Consider the following 7,927-nt stretch of genomic DNA (forward strand, 5'->3'; position numbering starts at 1 on the left):
TCTCCATGGTACCACCAATCTAGTTTACACTCAAAGATAATTGGTCAAAATAACCAGCCATATCACCCCCAAACGGTGCTCCTACCATGGATGCGGGTGGATGCATTGGTTGCCATCTTTCTCCCCTTCCTCTTACGGTCCTGTGCCTCGGCCTCGGTTGTGGTTCAGGTTGGTTAGTCGGCTGCTCGTCACCATCATCATTATCCTCAAGAATTCCCTAATGTGTCCCATAATTCTTGACCACCTTCATTGTCTCTAAATACCCCATACTAAACTCGTTCCCCTCCATGCATGTCAAAGAATGAGTGATGCTGGAAACAATGAGGCAATAAGATCGGGCTAAGCGCGTAAAAAAGTGCCCTCCACAAATGGGGCTCCCGGGACGAGCACTCGTAGCATACTCCGCCAAGTATCGGTCCAAGAAATATGGAATGTTACAGCACACACCAGGCTGTAAAATGCACCACAAAAAGAATAAATTTTGTTTTGTAACTTTATCTCCATGTCTCCTATGATTGATGGAGAATGTGATGAAACGGTGGAGTAAGCGATGGATAGGGGACCGAATACTACTCTCGGGAGACACTCCGGAATTAAACATTCCGGATGCAATATTATGCCAGAAAACATATCCAGTGACACCCTCCGTGTATCCTCTAGCTGCCTTGCTCAAGAACATACCAAATTCGGGAGTCATTGCCTCTTGTCGATCATATAATCCAACTCTCCAAGCAAATTCAACGAGGTTGCACTCCCAGTACTCACCCCCTAACCGGAACACCAAAGCTTGCGGCCAAAGTGGGTCTTGGACAGTCTTCTGGAATGTCACTGTTGAGAAAAACTCAACACAAAATTCCTTATGCACTCGCTCTTGGATTCAAAATAGGTTGAGCCAACCCGAGCAAGTGAACGAGTATCCATCTCCAATAAATATTTTTTGTCAAAAATGGGGACAGCCTTTCCACGAGCCCGACTTCCCTCAACCACGTCCAATTGATTGTAGGAGCAACAACAATCTTGCGGTTGTAGAGCCACCCTAATTTGTTGTTCCATTGAGTCAATATGTCGCGGGTCATTGTTGTGGGAAAATTGTAAAACGGGTGCAAACCCGCAACTCCAAGAGGTGCCTCCCTTCTAGGACCCATTTATGCAAAAACAAGCAACAAACACAACCAAAAGAAACAACCCATAAGTTTAGAAATAAAGGAAACATAAAACTGTTCAGCCCAGAATTCACGTCGTGAATTCCTAAGAAATCACGTCGTGAGTTCGTCATCGATGTCAAATTATGTTCTGTTCCTGTACAAATCGGCCAATATAATGCTGGGGGTTTACTCCTATGATATTTTCGACCATAAATCATCAACATTCCAAGGCTAATCCACAAATTCTAGGGCATATTTTATACATTTCAACTAACTAATAAACCCTAAACCTAAGTTCAACTTTTTAGAGAAGAATTAAACTTAGTACTTAAAAACCATTACCTTAGATTGAAGTATTACGTAAGCACAAAGGAAAATAGAGGAGTTGTCGGCCAAAATCGGACGGACGGGACCAGCTGCCATTTTCACTTCGTGAAGAATAAACAAAAGGTAGGTCAAACTGATTCCTTATCCCTTAATATGTGGTCCCGAATAATTTACAACTCACGTCGTGAATCCGGAATGGTTCACGTCATGAGTTTTGTCTGGACTTAAAATTGGGCCATGCATCCCTCATCAAAAATGGATTAGTCTTGGGCCAATTAGTTTGATAGAAAATGGGCTGATATGCATCAATGATATATTAACTGGTTTATTCATAATTCACGTTGTGAATCCCCAACTGTTCACGTCATGAATCATGTACAAAAATTATTTTTATTAAGTCAAGTTTGTCTATTAACTAAATTCTTAATTATCACCACTTCATTTTTAGGGACCCCACACTCAGTGTTTAATTATGAATAAAGTGAGTTGGATGAGATGATCTATGTTTCTAAGACTAAAATGCAAAAACTAAAAAGAAAAGAAAAAAATTGCAAACCAAACTCGGGTTGCCTCCCGAGAAACGTTTCTTTTTCTTGGAGTCATGAGCTGGACTCCGTGCCTCCTACGTTGAGTCATCCGAAGAATCCACCACTAGAATCTTTTGTTCCTTGAAACGCCTCTTGTAAGCTTGAACTCGTCTTTTGTACGCCTTTTTCGAATTTTCCTTTTTAGCTTTGACTTCGTCTTCATCAAGCTTGCGTTTGGTCCCTTTAGTTTCTTCCTTGCACTCCATAGCATTCTTCTCTTCTTTCATCACTGGATTTGTTACTTTTGAAGTAACCTTCTCTTCATCACTCGCCATCTCATCATCTTCCTTGCTCACCCAAGAAGTTGGACTCGTGAAGGCAATGACTTCAACTAAATATGGAACAGATGCTCTTGGTTTTGTTCTTTTGACTTGATGAATTGTCTTGATTTCTTCTTCCATGAGCTTCTCTAATTCTTCAAGCTCATTATCTTCATCAATGTTGAACACCTCTTCTTGAGCATGATTCCCTTGAAAGCCATCTTCTATCCCAAAAATTTCCTTTTCATTACCAACCCTCAACGTGAGCTTAGACTCCCGAATATCAACCAAAGCTCCAGCAGTGTTTAGCAGCGGGCGACCAAGAATAATTGGTACATTGGGATCTTCTTTCATGTCCAGTACCACAAAGTCTATTGGAAAAACGAATTTCTCAATTTTTTCTAAAATATCTTCCACAATGCCTCGGGGCTGTGTCACTGAACGGTTCGCCATGTGAATAGTCATCCTTGTAGCCTTCAACTTCTGAATATCCAACTTCTGATAAAATGAATAAGGCATCAAATTTATGCTAGCCTTTGAATCGGCTAAAGCATAAACCTTCATGTTGTTCCCAAACTCACATGGAAGAGTGAGGCGTCCAGGATCCCCCATCTTGTTAGTTATATCTCCCAATACAGCCCTTGAACTTTGCTCATTTAGAATAACTTTAGAATTCTTCTTTAGTTGCTGACGAGTGTCTATCAAGTCTTGTAAAAAAATTTCATATTTGGGAATTTTTGATAATGACTCGACAAAGGGAGTATTAATCAGGATACCCTTCACATGCTTAATAAACTCTATATACTCTCTTTCCAGTGGACTAAGGGTAGCTCGGGAAGGAAACGGCAAAGGTGATTGATATGCTGAAACAAAGACGAAATTTTTCTGTTCAGACAGAGCCCACGATGTGAGCATAGCGGTCTCACGTCGTGAACTAGGTGTTCCAGCAACTTGTTAATTTTCAAGCTTTGGCTTCTTTGGCTTTGGATCAGGCTGTTGTGGCTCCACTTCTAATGCTTCTAGGAACTCAGAGATGGCCTATTCTTCAGTATCTATGGCCATTACGTGAGATTGGGTCTTCTTTTTAGGATTTTTCGGGGACAGCTTCTCATGAACCAAAGTGGTTAGTTGACCAAGTTGCACTTCAAGATTATTGATGGAGGCTTGTTGATATTTTCATTAAAGCCTGCTGTTCTACCATCATTGCGTGATGATTCTTTATCAAAGTTCTTTGTTCATCAATAGTAGAATCAATAGCTTCGTGTCTCGTTTCTGAAGTTTCCATAAACTTAACTAACATGGTCTCTAGATCGGATTTTTTCTAAGCTGGTGGATGCTCTTTTTGGTACAAGCCTCGGCTTGTTTGCCTATACTTCTCTTCCTTTTGCTACTTATATTCTTCATATGGAAGCCACTCTTTCTTCGGTTTCCTCCAGTCTTCATCGTACTTGTCCCCACTAGAGTAGCATACTTGAGCTTTTTTTATTCCCAAACTCATCCAAGATACAGTCCTTGGTCAAATGTGGACCATTACACCGTTCGCAACCAACTCTTATAGCATGAATTGATTGGTCTATTTGTGTTAACCTCTGGTCCATATTATTCAGCATAGCCATCATAGCCGCTATTTCTTCAGTTTGTGCACCTCCACTGCCTTTGATTCCATCTTGCCTAGGGTTGTGGTACTCACAAGAGTGCTTCGCGAATTCTTCAATCAGCTCCTTGACCTCCCTTGGATTTTTCTTTGTCAAAGGTCCTTGATAATCAAGGAGTTGTCTTGTCATAACATTGACCCCATCATAGAAGATTGACATCTCTTGTTGAACATTAAGATCATGCTGAGGGCAATTTATGATCAAGCCTTTGTAACGCTCACATGCTTCGTATAATGACTCCCCCGGTTGTTGTTCAAAGTTGGATATTGCCTTCTTGAGTTTAGCTATCTTGGATGTTGGGCAAAATTGTTCAAGAATCTGCTCGCGGATTTGAGTCCAAGTGGTGATCGTACCCGGTGGAAGTGATTTTAACCACTCTTTAGCAGCTCCCTTAAATGTAATGGGAAGCATTTTGAGCAAGACGGTGTTTCTATTGACATTTGGGACATTGAAGTAATCCGCAATGTCATTGACTTCATCGAGATGCTTAAAAGCATCCTCATGATCCTTCCCATAAAATGGGATATCCTTCAGTGCAGTCAAGATGTGCCCCTTCAGCTCGAATGTGGCAGTGGCAGGTATTGCAGGTTGGACTAAACCGGGACCCACATCCTCTCGGATATGCTTCTTGTAAGCTCCCATGGACATCTCCTCAATGTTTGTCATTTCATCCTCTTGCTTGTCTTCGGGCTCACTCGCAAATATTTCAAATTCTGGGTCTGACTCGTATTCGGATTCGTGTGGATTAGAATTTGGACCAAGTTCTTCAACTTTTCCTTTCTCCTTTGGGGTTGAATGTGACTCTCCTGTCTTCTTTCCCGAATTCCTTGAAAAAGCTGATTTTAGTTCTTGCAATGGCATCTTCTTTGGTGTGTGATCTTCCTTCGCGTTCTTATTCTTATTTTTGTGAAGTGCTGACTCCGGATCTTCAAGTGGTGGTACCAAAGGTGTGTTAGAGCCTCTGGTCATGAACTCCTGCAAACTAAACAAAATAACAACCTAAAGCCGCACTAAAATAGAAAAATAAACTAAAAACTATAGAAAACTAAAAATCACAGTTCTCACGTCGTGAGGCTATAAACTCACGTCGTGAGTTTTGTAATAAAAAAAAAATCAAACCTTCCTAGAAACTAAAAAACAAAATGAATAAAAACTGATAACTACTAAATTCACGTCGTGAGAGGTGCTCTCACGTCATGAAAATTGAACAAACAAAAAAAATAAAAACTAATGCTCATAAAAACTTTGCCGGAAAATTAATTTTTTGCAAGTTTTATCCCACAAAAAGGATTGATTAACCTAAAGCAAATAAATAAATAATAAACTAAGCCGTTCCCCGACAACGGCACCAAAAACTTGATGTGGACGGCAGTACCCACTAATTTTATAATTTATAACCTAACTAACTAACTAACTAAAATGCACCTAGGCAGTGTACCTAGTCGAATTATAGAATAACTTGGTAAGTTGGGTGTCGATCACAGGGAATGGTGTTATTAATTAATCTATTCACTGCTAAATTAATCTAACTATTAATAAGCTAAAAATGGGGTTTTATCTAATTTTGCAAGTTTAGATGAACTTAATCCTTTAACAAAAACTAAATCAATAAACAAAACACTTCTGTTAGTTCGAATCCGCTTTCACTCAATGGTTATACATTAGCTATGACTATTATTGTTGGTGACCAATTAAGGAAGTATTAACAATTTAGTTCTAAATCTACTAATTATTAATCAATTCGTGTAAATCTATTTATGGTCATATAATAGTTAACACATAATCAATTATTAAATAAGATTGGAGCCATGAAAGATTGATTAATCAAAACACAATTACAGTCATAATATGAGTTCTCTAACACAGCTTGATTTAATGATTCAATTACTAATCTAAGATTGGTTTGATCTTAGCTCTAATAAAATAGTGTTCACTATATTATTAGGTATTCAAATTCATGCAGATTTGTGTTCACTAAATACACAGAACAAGAATTCAAAGCAATCAAATAATTAATTCAAGCATGCCAGGTAAAATCAATCAACACAAGCATATCACCAACAAGTAAAGTTAAGTCTAATGCATTAAAACCATGAGTTCTAGCTTCATCTAGCTAACAGAAGCAGCTAGATTTAGCTGGACATATTAACAGCTAAACAAACAAATACTATAATCAAAAACATGTTTGAATGTACCAATCTATAAAGACAAATTATGAACTTCTCCTTCATTGGTGTTAAAACCAGCTTCCAGAGCTTCTTTTCCTCTGAATTTTGTCTCCAGGAATCCTCCTTAGCTAGCTAAAGTCTCCCCAATCGTAATGGAGAAGGATATATATATTTTCTGGAAAATCACACCTTCACGTCGTGAGAATTTAAAACTCACGTCGTGAACTCGAGGTAATCGTGATCGTCAAGGATTCCTTCACCCGGATGCTTATCTTCTAACTTTTTCTACTCACGTCGTGAACCATCAACTGTTCACGTCGTGAGTACGTCTTTTTTGGGTGTTTTTCTTGTCTTTCAAGCCTTCAACCTCCAAAGTCCCATCGTTTAACGCTTTTAGTCCCTTTCTTCAAAATGTCTTCTCTTTGGCTGCAAAATATAATTTAACCTTATAAGTATCATTAGTCTATGCAAATGACCTATATATATATATATATATATATATATATATATATATATATATATAAATGTACTTAAATATTGCCTAAAAATATGTATAAATATGGCAATATCACCCGGTTTTTTTGAGAAAACATCCCACTTTCATCGAAGAATATTGTTTTAAGGGACGAAGCATTGTCCAATCATCGTCTTGTCAAGTGAGTGTGTAGTCTCTTTCATCTGACACATAGATATGAAATATTTTCTATAAAATATATTCTATGTGTTTATACAATTTTTGTCTGTTTGAGATGGGTGTTAAATGAACGTTTTATACAAGTTTTAAACTGTATATGTATGTTATATCTACGAATATGTTGGGTAAAACATGGGTAGATAAATGATGAGGTATGAAAGATGTTATAGATAAATATCGGTAGCTACGCCACAACGTGTATTAAACCACGTTATACTCTAAACATCCTAGCAGCTGCACAAAAAGGATAGTATTGGAAGAAGCACCTAATAGTGAATGTCGTAATCCTGACAGATGCGCGTAAACAATATTATTGGCAGATGCGCCTAATAGATGTCATTGATAGCCACGCCTTATGCAACAATTGAATTTGTGCTTATTCCTTAAAGTCAATCTTTAGGAATGAATGAATGAAGGATAGATGATTCTTAGGGTAAATCCTTAAGAACTAAAGGAGATAATGGGGATGGGGAATTTGATTGATTGATTGAAGATTATAAATAATAATTATATTATTGTGGGTTGAAACCCCTATGTGCTCACCAGGCTCCCAAGCCTGACCCTCTCAGTTTTCTTTGTATTATAGGAAGTGGAACAAGAGCATAGTTGAATAATGACGAGAGATTTTGGATTATAGGCCAGTAGTTGTAAATAACCGTTGTAAGACTTGTAATTTATTTCTTTAAGAAAGGTTTTGATAATTTTTTTTATCATATTTTGTTTTGGGAACAAATTCCGCAACTTTTTTAAATCAAAGGATTACTCTGATTTTATTTTAAAAGCATAAATTAAATCGGTCTTTTCTGGCTGTGAAATTGGGGATGTCACACATAACAATTACGATCTTACCAGCATAACAATTATGCTCCCACTAGTTTTGACATGTACCCAGAGATCAGCTGGACTTCTAGAAATCAATACCTATTGACTTTCTTACGAAAGTTCAGATTTCTGACACGTGGTGCTTTGATAAGTCTCTATCTAGGCTTCTGAAGCTCATACACTTTTCATTAGATAACTTATGTGTGTGTCTAAACCTTTTCAGAACTTATAGCAATAAGTCTCGAATGTTCAAACTAATTTCCATTTCT

General features: G+C 37.9%; 1 non-coding gene across 1 annotated transcript; it reads left to right on the top strand.

The window, feature by feature from the left end:
* The first annotated feature begins 4,149 nt into the window (after positions 1-4,149).
* Positions 4,150-4,256, top strand: LOC111881007 (small nucleolar RNA R71). Its single transcript, XR_002846658.1, has one exon. It is a non-coding gene; the product is annotated as a small nucleolar RNA R71 (small nucleolar RNA).
* The last annotated feature ends 3,671 nt before the right edge of the window (positions 4,257-7,927 follow it).

Source organism: Lactuca sativa, chromosome 6 (assembly GCF_002870075.4).
Source record: "Lactuca sativa cultivar Salinas chromosome 6, Lsat_Salinas_v11, whole genome shotgun sequence".
Classification (NCBI taxonomy): Eukaryota; Viridiplantae; Streptophyta; class Magnoliopsida; order Asterales; family Asteraceae; genus Lactuca; species Lactuca sativa.